This window comes from Chrysoperla carnea, chromosome 4, assembly GCF_905475395.1.
Source record: "Chrysoperla carnea chromosome 4, inChrCarn1.1, whole genome shotgun sequence".
Lineage (NCBI taxonomy): Eukaryota > Metazoa > Arthropoda > Insecta > Neuroptera > Chrysopidae > Chrysoperla > Chrysoperla carnea.
Genome location: NC_058340.1, coordinates 56,321,604 through 56,334,866, shown reverse-complemented (window position 1 = coordinate 56,334,866; position 13,263 = coordinate 56,321,604). Strand labels below are relative to the sequence as shown.

General features: G+C 28.6%; 1 protein-coding gene across 4 annotated transcripts in view; it reads left to right on the top strand.

Moving 5' to 3' along the window:
- The window catches only part of LOC123297784 (serine/arginine repetitive matrix protein 2), a 37,196-nt gene that overhangs the window by 12,695 nt on the left and 11,238 nt on the right, over nt 1-13,263 (top strand). The gene's annotated exons all lie outside the window — the stretch shown is intronic.

The following is a 13,263-nucleotide window of genomic DNA, read 5'->3' as shown; positions in this document are numbered from 1 at the left end:
CCGTACAACTGAAATTCCCATATAACACAAACTATAAAATATGCGTCTAATTTGCACCCTCACGTGTAAACAGTGGTGTTTACGAAAAAATGTTTCAAACAAAAGTTGTCTCTAACGGTTTACAAGATCCAATTGAATGTTGCTCATTTACGAACTTGACCTCAATTTTTACGTCCTGAGCTTATTAGGTGATTTTATGAACACCTATACCAAAATTTTGTTGGTAGCATTAATATTTTTGAGTGTTACAAACTTGGGACTAAACTTAGTATACCTTGTATATTACATATATACATGGTATAAAAAAATGTGTTGTTATAGCTAATTAAATATTAGTTCATTTTGGTACACCCTCTATTTTGTATAGGAAGTTAATATTCGTACTAACATACTAACTAACGTATAACGTTGAATGTTAACGATATCTATAAATAATTTTTTTTATGATTATATGTATACAAATGTTTTTTTTTTTTTAAGTATAGTTTTTATATTATTACAAACAGTGCATGCAATAACGTTTTTAAAACAGTCAAAAACAAAGAAGTCCTTATAAGGTATCATGAGTTAAATTCACAGGTGGGCTAACAAATAACCCAAACTTTTTGTATAGTAGTTTGACTGTGTAGTTTATGGTATTTTATTAAATTGATTAGTGTAAATAACTCTAGGTAGTCGATTTTCACTTAATTCTAATCCTGTTGATTTTAAAATTTAATCCTGCTTTTTAAGCATTTGAAATGTAAGTGCAAGGCTGCTTGATCAGCAGTGTTTACACCCATTTGGAAGCATGACCATTGTGCTGCCATTTATCAGAAAACCAACTTATCGAAAATATTCACTTTCAAGTATTTCTATTAAGTTCTAAATATCTAATTCTGGCGACTTTTCGGTGCCAGGCATTTAAAAAACATCATTTTTCTTCCTCATCGCAATCTACACAGGAGAGGTCATTTGTAATCCGTTATTTTTTGAGGTTGTTCGTGTATATTTTTTGTTTATATGTCTAAGTGAAGGGATGGTTTTTCCCGAAGAGATAATAGATAAAATCTAGTATATTTATCGATAGATGGCTTCCACGTGATCAAATTAATCGTTCAACAAAGTCTTATGGCAATGTATAAGTTATTTCGTCTTTCGTAGCAAGAATATTATTTTACTGCTTATGATCAATGGTAAGACAAATTTCAACGTAAAATTTCTCTTTTTGTGTTAGTTTTCGCCGGTTTTATTCTTGGCTTCTGCTAACTTTTAATAATATTATAACACATTTTGATAGGGTTATAATAAATTTTAAGGTAAATTTTTATGAAAGTATTCAAATATGTCGTTAAGGGGAAAATGATCCCCTTCATATACGTTAAAATGATCTCTATTTTGTGTGTGAAATTATAATACGTAAAATGATTCCATATCATTCGGCGGGTCTTGAATGTCTTGCTTTAGATGATTTTAACAGTGATTTTTGCTTCCATACTAATCGTTGATGCAATGTAAAAGAACAATTAATATTTTATGCGAACCGTTGTCAGTAAAATGATTCCTTTTGGGAAATATTGAATAGTTCTAAAAATTTGAACAAATCAAAAGAAATTGGGATGTCAATATCGCAATATTTAATAAAGAAACAAAAATTATTTCGACGTTTTACATACTTCGGATAGTTTGGCTGTAAATTACATTTTTTCTAGGGGGATCACTATAAGACACTTTTCCCTAGTATTTCAATGCAAAACATAATTCTCCTAATGATAATAAATTAGTGTATAATATCAGTATTAGCGATTTCTTGAAGGTTAAATATATTTTAATGAAGTTGTATTAAAATGAAAAAGTAATATTCGCAGAATTTACTACTATGTTAAAAAATAAAATCTGAATAGATTACACGTATATAACTTAAAAATAGATCTATCATACTATAACATTATTCTTCCAATGCAAATGTTTTAATAACTTGTTAAACATACATTAATATTTAAAATCGTTTTTGAGTAGCATCACCATAAATTTTAATTTTAGATCGTCAGTATATACTCGTATAAAAGCCATGCTAGCGCGTAAGTAAGAAAAATTAGTTGAGTGCAATTTTTGAATCCAGAGCCCAATTTTCAAAGTCTATCTCCGATATCTTCAATTTTCTAAACGTATAAGCGAAAAAATGCCTGGATAGAAAATATTGAAAATCAATGCTTGCATCATTTATTATAAATTAAAAGAATTTAAAAAACCAACACAATTATTTATTTTGTTTTCGAAAACATTCAAAAGTATTTTCTTTTATTTTTTTTATTTTACGAAAATGTTTCACGAGTCCACTAGTTGAAGCTACTTGCAAATTTTCAAAGCTCTATCTTTTATAGTTTTAAAGAAAATGGACACCTATGTTTTGGTCTAATTTCTGCCCTCACGGATAAACAATGATGTTTACAAAAACATGTTTCAAACAAAAGTTATTTATTTTTTTATAAGGAATATTATTCATACTTAAACTTTTCTTATATCTCTATTGGTTTACAAGATGGGTCCTACGGGCCCAAGACCCAATTGACCTATGTTGCTAATTTATGAACTCAACTTCACTTTCTTGTCCTACGTACGCCATTAAAATTTGATGATGTTGAAAGTAATGAACAATTATTTTCTATGATTTTGCCTGTAATAAGAAAATTCCATTTTACCAATAATTATATCCTCCTACAAACCTCGATTTTCTTCAATACAACTACTATATAGTTCCAGCAAAAGTAAATAGTTTCGTCTTTGAGCATTCTTAATTTTCGTGTGGAAAATTTTTGCAGGATCCCGTTTAAAACATGCTCTTGCACGTAAAAGTGCAGGTTGCCGGTGGATAACCCGGTAGGATATTGTTTAAACAAATTTTTTTTAAACAAATAAGTAATATTGACCTAATCGCTTTGGAAAAAATTTTACCATATAATTGGGGTCAAAATTAATAAACCACTTCAGCCGGATGGCCCAAGCTCTAACTGAAAGCAAGAAGAACAACATATCATACAATCAACCATAATAAAATTCTCTCTCGAAAACGTTGCGAGCTCCTATACTATAAGGAGCGTCGATATAGTCAGTCATTAATCCCAGGTATTAGCATTATAAATCCCTTTGTGTAATTTATTTGATTTTGAATGTTATAACCTTTAGAATAGAATAACCTTTAAAAATATAATTAATTTTTCTATTAATAAATTATATTTTCTACATTTGTCAAATAAAACAAAACAATTATTGAATTATTTTTCCCTTGGAAATTTTTTTTTTGTGTTCAAAAAACGCATAAAAAATTCCGTTTTGGAATTTTGTTTCGTAATATAAAAATTTTGGCATTCTATATTTATTAATGATATTTTTAGAGGAAAATGTAAATGATCTTTGTTTCTTACATTTTTTTTCAAAAAAAGTGGAGAAAAATTTAATTAAGATAAAAACAAACAATGAACTGAGTTAATTGTTGAAATATCTTGTATAGAAAGTGTTAAATGTCAGTACTTGCATTATTTTTTATAAATTAGAAGAAAACCAACACAATTATTTCGGCCAAAAGGGCTTTTTTTCGGTTTTCGAAAATTTCAAAAGTTTTTGAAAGTATTTTCTAGGGTCTTTTTTTTTCGTTTTTCGAGAATCTTTCACAAGACCACTATTTGAAACTACCTACCAATTTTCGACTGCCTATCTTTTCTAGTTTTGGAGAAAATGGACACCAAATTTTGTCTTAATTTGCGCCCTCGCGGGTAAATAATGATTTTTACTAAGAAATGTTTCAAACAAAAGTTGTTTATTTTTCTATAAAAACGTTTTTTACATTTAAATTTCTGTTCTATCTCTAACGGTTTACAAGACCCAATTGACCTATGTAGCTCATTTACGAACTCAAACTCAAAAATTGAATAAATAATAAAATTATTTTATTATTCTGTATTTCATTATTTTATCCAAGTCATTAAAAACAACACTCTGTATGAAGCGTTGAATTTAACTATAAACTTTTGTGACATCATTTACAGCTTATTTTGTCTTTAATTATTTACAAATTTAATTGTTTTTTAAATGGATGGATGAGCGGGAAGTATGCAAAAACAATTAAATATGGAAATAATTAAAGCTTTTTAACCGACGAATAAAAACGAAGGAGGTTCTTTAGTGAACCCAATTTTTTTTATACGTAGCCACGCTTAACTTTTTACAAAGTGATCCGATTTCGATCATTCTTTTTGTATTAGGATATATTTCGAAGTTGGTATCATATAAATTAAAAATAATTTTTTTAATCGACTACAAATGAGGTGGAGGTTTTATGGTCGATTGTATGTATTTTATTTTTAACCCTCGACGCAAAAGGAGGAGTGTGTATGCCAGTAGCAACGTAGCTACTAAACGGATGAACCTATTTTGATTTTTCTGTTTGTCTAAATGTTAATTTATTGGAGAGTGTTCCTAGCTATGTATTAGGGGTTTTTTAAATGTTCTAAGTTTCACTTGTTAATGTGTGTTCATCGATTTCTCCACCAATTGTGGATCGATTTAGAATATTTATTTGTTTGAAATAGTATACTTTCGAGGTTGTCCTATAATTGTTTCATCAAAATCGGTTAAATAGTTTTTAAGATAGGGTCATATGGACTAATACGTGTTAGTGGCTTTGTTTATTACGTAGAAATGTATATCTAAACTCACTAAAGAGCATTTACATTCAAAGCGTTAGTGCTGGTAAGATAATTATTATTGATTGGAGTCTAAAATTATTTTTTACTCTTTTTGTATATTTTTTAGAGTTGATTCTATTTTTACAAACAATTTTTATATGAAATCCATCAAAGTGTATTGTCCTTTAGAAAAAAAGATGAATAAGTCTTTTGTTTAAGTCGTTGTTCTCGGTAATCATGTGTAATAGTAAACTTTTATACGACTGCAATTAATGAGGAAATAATTTTCCCAACAAATGATTTTTTGAAGAAACAATAACACAACATGTAACGTTTATGTTTTCATTAGGGAGTACCAAGGCGTATGCACATAACATACACATACATAGGTGTTCGTAAAGTATGTTTTGCAAAATAATCTAAACATAATAGAGTGTCTAATTTTGGATGCCACGACGCGCGATATACAATAACGATGTTTAAAGCGTCTGTTAATTTCCTAAATATATTTAGTCGTCGTTATACGGCACTCAGTCAACATCTTCATGAATGTTATTTCAAAAAAAAAAAATTCATTTAAGAAAAAAAATTTTTAATTAATGAAATATTTTTGGTACTAATTAATAAATGATTCCATAGATATTTCACAAGACAACACTTAAATAAAATGTGCTTTTTTGTTTAAAAAAAATACAAAAAGGAAAACAGTTAACTTTATGTGCTTTAAGTTTAAAAAAAAATTAATAAATTAATAATTTTATTAATTTAAATTAATTAATAAATTAATAAACTTAATTAAGAATATTAAAAGTGATAATTAGTTAATAGTTTAAAAAAAAAAAAATTAATTTTAAGGTAAGACTTTTCATATTGAATTTTTTTTAAAAATGAGAAATAATGAGAAAAATTATTGAACAAAAAAAAAAAAGGAATGAAGTCAATAGCCGATTAATTGACCTATGAACTGATATGAATGAGAAATCTTTTTAGATACAACAGTCTAAATATAAATTATTGGCAACTGTTGAAACGAACCTGATTTGGTTAGATGCGTTGAACGTAGCCAAATTTAGTATGAAACAAAATTTATTTACTTTTCAACATATTTTTAATTATATAAAATTTTTTTAATTTTTCTTGTCAATTTTTAATATTTATCTTTTTAATGAAAATTTTCATTTATAATAAAGAATTTTGTCGTATTTTATACAGGGTGTTTCAAAATAGCACGGAACCATTTTAGTGAACATCTCCCAATTTTTCGCCTTTAGGGGTTTTTGTATAGAGCTCGATCAAGTTTCTGACAATCGGATCCCGGAAGCTATAGAAACAGTTTCTCTGAATTTCATATTGTTAAATTAATATCTATAAGGTCTCTTATTTCGGTAACAGATTAATTTGAGTCATATATTTTAGATAAACTTTTTTAATCACAAAATAATGCCGTACGATTCTAAAACACCCAGTATATAAAATTGTTTCATGCAAGAGATAACGGACAAGCTAACATAGACAAGAAAAACATGAAATCTAGAACATATGTTCCTTAACGGGGTAAGAAAAGGTGCACTAAAAACGATTTTTCGAAATTCATCCACTAAATGGGTTAAAGAAGGGTATGCGAGTTTGTATCTTTTCATATAAATACTTTTGAAATTTTTCTCAAATAGAAAAGTCCATAAATGCCGTAGTGCCAAAGTGAATTATTAATTTTTGAAAATTTTTTAGACATTCTTTTCAATTAAGCGAATTTGAATATAACACCATGTCATTAAGGAAAATTTTGCTCCAAAAAGACATGCAAATATAGGAATGTGACATCACATTGTGGAGAACTTTGGGAATATGGCCAGTTTTCTAAAATTTTCCAAAAATTCAATGACATCCTTTAAATGGATTTTTAGGTACATTTTAAAGGTCCGTCGATGATCATATGTTTAAATTTGATAAAGTATATGCATTTCACACGAGATTTTCTGATTAAAAATACATTCAGAATTTTATCTATACATTGTCCCAGTGACCGTATAACCTTATTTTTGTAAATAACGATGATCAGTTTTAAGTGACTGATAATCACATATAAACTAAATCATTTTCGAGATCAGTTAATCTTTTTCTATTGTATTCACACTTGATAAAAGGAGATAATATCAACAAAAATGTACTTTTTTCAGAAATATTTTTAAAAAAAGGCAATAAACGGAGCAATGAACCAGTTTAGAATAATGCGCAACATACAAACATGATGTTAATAGCACTTTTTCTATTTGGCTCATATCTTAGAACATTAAGTACATAGACTGAGCATCGCCTCTCTTTCCGTACAGTGAGAAGTGTGCCAACATCTGAGGTAATTGCATGCATGGGTCAGTTAGGGACATTTATCAAAAAAATACATTTATTAAAGGAATATAAGGATATTTATCAAAAAAACACACATTAAATGTTAAATTTTCATATTAAAAAATGTTTTACATAAAGCATCGTGATTTCACTGAACTTTTTCGCTTTTCTGACAAGTATGACAACAACACTTTGTTTTGACATTTCTAACCATGATGAATTTGACCCAAGCAATTACCTCAGTTGTTGGCACACTTTAAATCGTTTGACGCTTACTCCACGTACTTAATAGTCTGAGGCTCATATAAACATGATTTTTATTTCTATTGTTTGAAAGTTAAGAAAGTTCTTAAAATCGAAAGACTCTAGATTTGGAACTAATTTGGAATTATTGTTTTGAAATCAAAAAATTATTGGAAAAACGACAAAAAAACGAATTTGTTATCTTTACTATCGTGATCGCACTTGCATGCGTAATCGTATTTCACGCGTGACAGATGTTAATGCATTCCACGTGATGGGAGGCTGCATTGTGCATCAAAACTTGTGGTTGCCCGCGTTGGTTACGGCATTGCCTTGCGCGTGAAAGGGGAGTAATTGTGTGGGTGTTTACAAAATAATTTATATCTAAAGGCAACTGTTTTAACATCTTTGTAATTGTAAATAAATACTTTGAAAAATACCTTTACCTGTCTCTATTTTAATATCATTAATTTAACAGTCATTAGCCAAATGACCTATCTACTCACAGTATCAACTGGCAAATGCTACAATTTTTTTTTACACACATTTACAACTTGAATTAAAAAGTTTTTAAAAGTTTTTTTTTTCACAAGTTTGTTTTGAAATTACTGACCCACAACTCTCTGAAAGAAAGTAATTCTGCGCAGAGCCAAATAGTACAAATCAAATCAAAGCGATTTTATGACGTATAGTCACAAAAACAAAAGAAATCTATGAATTTTATAAATAAAATCTCACAAATGTAAGTGACATTAAAAGTTGATAAATCATTTCTAAAAATAATTCTTACACTTAAAATAGTCTCGATGAAAGAAAAAAAAATGGATAAATCTATAATAGTTTTTCTTTTTTATTTGGGCATTATTTGCGTTGTTTTTTTCAAGTACACAACGCAATTAATTTTGTACTTTGAATAATATATTAAGTAGTAAAAATAGATTCATTTTTTATTTTTTGAATTTTTTATTATTATTGTAAATACGTATATAAAATTCTTGAGAAAACATTTCACCTTTATTTATTTTCAAATATAAATTGTGATGATTTAAATGATCTACGAGAGTACTTTACGTTAACGAAAACAAAAATAAACATTTTATGTGCAATGTCCAGGCAAAATATCACCTTTATTTTAACTAACAATATCAACTTTTGTTTCTTTTTAATAAAGATTAATCTATCTCGTTGCTTTTAACAATTTTATGTTTTATCTACAAGTTTAAGTTAACTTGTGTATGCCACGTGTACGTAAATTAATATGTAAATAAATCTAGGAAGTTGATTTTTACTTACTACTAAACGGCATTTCGTAGAACTGCACATTATAATATGAACCTAAACAATTCTAATGACTATAATAACAGTCTGGCGAACGCTTAACAATGTTTTTACAGTGGTGTCAGGATCAAAGGCTAAAATTGTCCACCTGTACATTTATCATAATATAATTTTAAACAAAGTATAATTAAATTATTATTTGATTGCCAAAAGTCACGTGGTCTGAAACGCTCCATCGACCAATCAAACCAGAGTAACGTCAAAAATATTGACATTTTTCTAAATTACTGTTTTGTTTCTACATTTTGTATGATTCACGATAATAACAATGTTATTAGAAACGACAGTCATTCAGATTTTACTGAATTATTTTTATCCGAATCTAGTTCTTCGGTATTTCGAAAAATTTGCCGGGGCCTTCAAACTAAAATTTTAGTCTACTCTGATAATTTTGATTTACGCTCACTTAGATACAAAATCAATTTTTAATTTTAACAATTTAAATCAGTTTAACAATATTCTTTTAAATCGTAGCTGTAGACTGAATCTGATCATTGTTTATATCAGAACTGATAAATGGCGTCCATATTTGTACATGTTTTAAGACGAGACAAATCGTCTACAGTGCAGAGAGAGGGTATGGTTTCGTAATTAACAATCTTACGAAACTTCGTGAGTTTGGGGCGTACTCAACGTGGAAGACGGAAATCATGTCAATTAAACTACCCATTGAAAAAATATTGAATGCAAGATAAATAAATATAATAAGAGAGAATAATAGTGTCCTACAAAAATATTGGTCTGTTTGGCGTGACCTCCACCCCCAATATGGCGGAAAAACGAGGGTTTGCAAATTTATCAACAACCAGCCCATTTTTACAGAAATGTTTCATAATTATTTTGAATGCTCATACTGGCAGTATGAGCACAAATTTCATGAGCCGTTTTCTCATACCCACGCCTAAAACATGCCAATTTAACGACTATATGCTTAACGCCCAAAAATTCTGCAGTAATATTTGTCTTAATTTTAAAGTGTGGGGATGAAGGAAGTGTACTAACGCAATTAGTCTAAGAAAGTAGTTCAAAATTAATTATTAAAAACATTTATTTTGGTAATTTACTTTGTCCGCCAAGTATTTTGACAGTTGAAAAACAAAAAATGACTAATTAATCCCTTAAATTCCTTAATGTCAACGTATCATATACCTGTCAAACTTTGAGCACATGATTTTAGTGAATATTATAAAGTAAAATTCCATTTTTATATTTTTATGTCCATATACACACTAGAAAGTAAAGTGTAATTTTCTCAAATGAATCAAGCCAATGGGACAGTCTAAAGTCTTTGAAATTTGAGAATATCTCTAAGGAAATGATTATTTAAAGTTTTTTGAAACCAAGTTAGTACTACCTCCAGAAAAACGATTTTCCGAGGATTGCGTTATGGAAAATTAAATTTGTTGAACTTTTCTGTTAATTAGACTTTTTTTTTCGAGAAGTTTGATGAAAGTCCCATATTTCTAGCATGTATAGAACAGAAAATGATTATTTTTGGGTGGTTTTTCACGCGCTCTCTTAATAATTAACAATCAACCAATTTCAATCAAATTTTTGCGGGATGTTGTTGAGTAAGCATTACACTACAAATAAAAATTTTATTCATTTTAAAAATCTGATTTTTTTCATAAACTTTTTGAGAGATGAAAATTGAAAAATCGCGTTTTTTTCAAATTTTACGAATTTTTACTTAAAAACTGGAGGGTTAGAGCAAAATGTCTAGGAACATTTTGTGTTAATTTTTACCCCCAATATCAATAAACAATATCCTATTTTCCATGCGAAAATTATTCATGCTCAATGAAAGATTTTACCGAGTCTAAAATCCGCCTGTGTACTTGTATGTATTTAGAAATATAAGTAAGGCTTTATACACACTAGAAGTCAAGTAACGTATTCTGGTTCTGCAAAATGCTTGCCAGTGGCAACATCGAATGTTCTCGAAACTCCCAATCTCATGTAATGTTTGGAATGTGTCCATACTCCGTTACTCAGGGCTCCCTGATGGGGAGATTTATCGCTTATTGGGCGATTTTTTCATGGATACGCTTAGGCGCTTTTCATTCCTCAGTACAGCAACGATTTAAAAGTATAAAACCGTTACAAAAGATATTATTTTCAATTCATATCCTTGAGTAACGCATTGATTCTGATCTGATATTGATATTGATTGATGATATATTATAAAAGAGTATAAAAAAATTTATTTTGGTTCTTAAAAAATCAATTTCAAATTACGCTGTAAAATGTTTATTGGGCGACTGTTAAGAATATTTTGCAACTTTCGATTACAGATGAGACGATTTGAATAAAAAATTTCTGGCAAACCTGCCGGTACCCGGCAAACTTCAGTGTATTTTGCAACTTTCGATTACAGATGAGACGATTTGAATAAAAAATTTCTGGCAAACCTGCCGGTACCCGGCAAACTTCAGTGTTGCCTCCGCAAGCATTCGAAGGAAACTGAATACGCTAATAGTCACTTAATGTACTATGACCATTTGCTTCCTAGTGTGTATAATGTCTTTATACATCTCATATAGGAAATTCAAAGTAAAATCATTTTTAATTAAATTTAAACATAATCAAAATCCAAACAGATGTTTATGTTGATTAAACAACAAGTTTAAAAATTATTATTATTATTATATATTAGTTAATTTGGCTTCAATCAATATATATTTATTTGGCAAATGTTTATTTGATGAATTAGCATACATCTCATTGGGCTTAGTGAGTAGTGAGTACCGGGGCAGACGTACGGGCGGATTTAATGATGATTGAATGTCTTTAACATTTAAAAAAAACTTTGAACACATAAAAAAAATCATATATTTTTATACTTTAACAACGCTCAAGGGCAATTTATAAATAATAATAAAATACACATCAAATTTTCATTTTACATTTGATTAATTTTCTAAGAAATTATCAATTTTAGCAAATTTTCTTGAGTAGGTATTTTTTAATGTTCTACTTCAATTAATTAGTTCAGAATATTGCACTAATTGTTACAGGAATAACAAGATACATAAAAAGATGTATAAGGCAATCTAGTATAATTAATTTTATTGCTAACTCACTAGCTTGATACCCGCCCGCTTCACTGGACTTAAAAGTAAAAACCACCGCTTTATAGCCCCACCTCTCTTGATCTCACCTATCTCCCTTCCACAACACTTGAAGAGATTGTTTTACGCAGCTAAAAGATATGTACAGTTTTCAATTTTTTAAATTGTTAAATAATCATAATTCATTGAGTATATCAGAAAAAGTATCCATGAATTGTTTGACATTGACTATTTTAAATTTTTACAGAATTCTTTAATTTATGGTTCAAAATGATGATCATAGATCTGCTTATGTATATGTATTATATAAGAAAATCAGTTATGTATGTATGACATGTATGTATGTGTAATGTGACAGTGTAATCATCACTGCCTATACATGGTATTGCAACAATTAACTCAGTCAATTGTTTGTTTTCACTTGTTTAGTATTAATATTGCGATTTATTAAAGAAAATAAACTAACTTTTAATATTTTATTACAAGTTTTTTTATCAAATTAAATATTTTGTTTTTAAAACCCCCAAAACACCTTTTCGATTTCACTGAGCCCCACCATTTCCCTGAGATAAAAATAAAACTCTATTTCTAATAGAAAATTTAATGATTTGTACGTCAAGAAGAAAATATAATTTTCAAAATGACGTCAAGTCAAATTATACATAAATAAAATTTAAAAAATATTGTATAAACATACAATATTCAAAAATATATTATACGTTTTAATAATTGAAAATTTCCGCAATATTTTTAGATAAACAGAGAAAGATGAAAAATGATAGCAAAAACTTATCTTTAAAAAAAAATTTACTAGATGATAGATTTATATTTCACTTTTCAAGGTCAGATTTTCTTATTTTGTAATTTGCGTAAAAATACATAACATATACTACGATTTGAGATTTTAGTTCCAATGTTATGATTATTTTTTCAAGGTTTTTTCCACTAGAAAATTATGTTACCAGAACAATAATTTTACTCCTTTTTTTTAAACCTAACGATTAACGAACCATTGCAAAAATGAGTTTCTATATAAATTCTAACGCCACATTGTAAAATAATTTGAACATTTAATAGTTTTGATATCCTAAATTAACCTTTTCATAAATGTGTTAACCGTTATTCTTTAAATAGGGCTAAGTCAGTGGCGGATTAAAGGGATGGCAAACGTCCAGTTGCCCATTGGGGCTCCACCTAGGGTATCACATAGGGGACCCAAAAAATTTATACACGACAAGAGGGCACAAAGTCCATTAAGGGGGAATAAAAAAAGGTTTTTTGTACGAAAGAACACCACAAAAGCCCTATTTATAGATTGTGCCTTTTTCCTTAAATCCGCCACTGGACTAGCTATTCTAGTCTATTTGCACAAACTCATTTTCTAGAGTAATTATGATCCAATACGAAAATTGGATCTAACTGAAGATTAAGCGAGTAAAAAAGCAAAAACCGCTCTAGTTTTTGGAAAGTTTCATGAAAAGCGCTCATTATTTTCATACTTCCCCCTCAAAAAAAATTACCACGAATCATCCCGTTGCTGCCAAAGTCTACATCTACGTGCCATTGCTTCGAATATAAACGATAAGTCGAAGAGTGTTGAA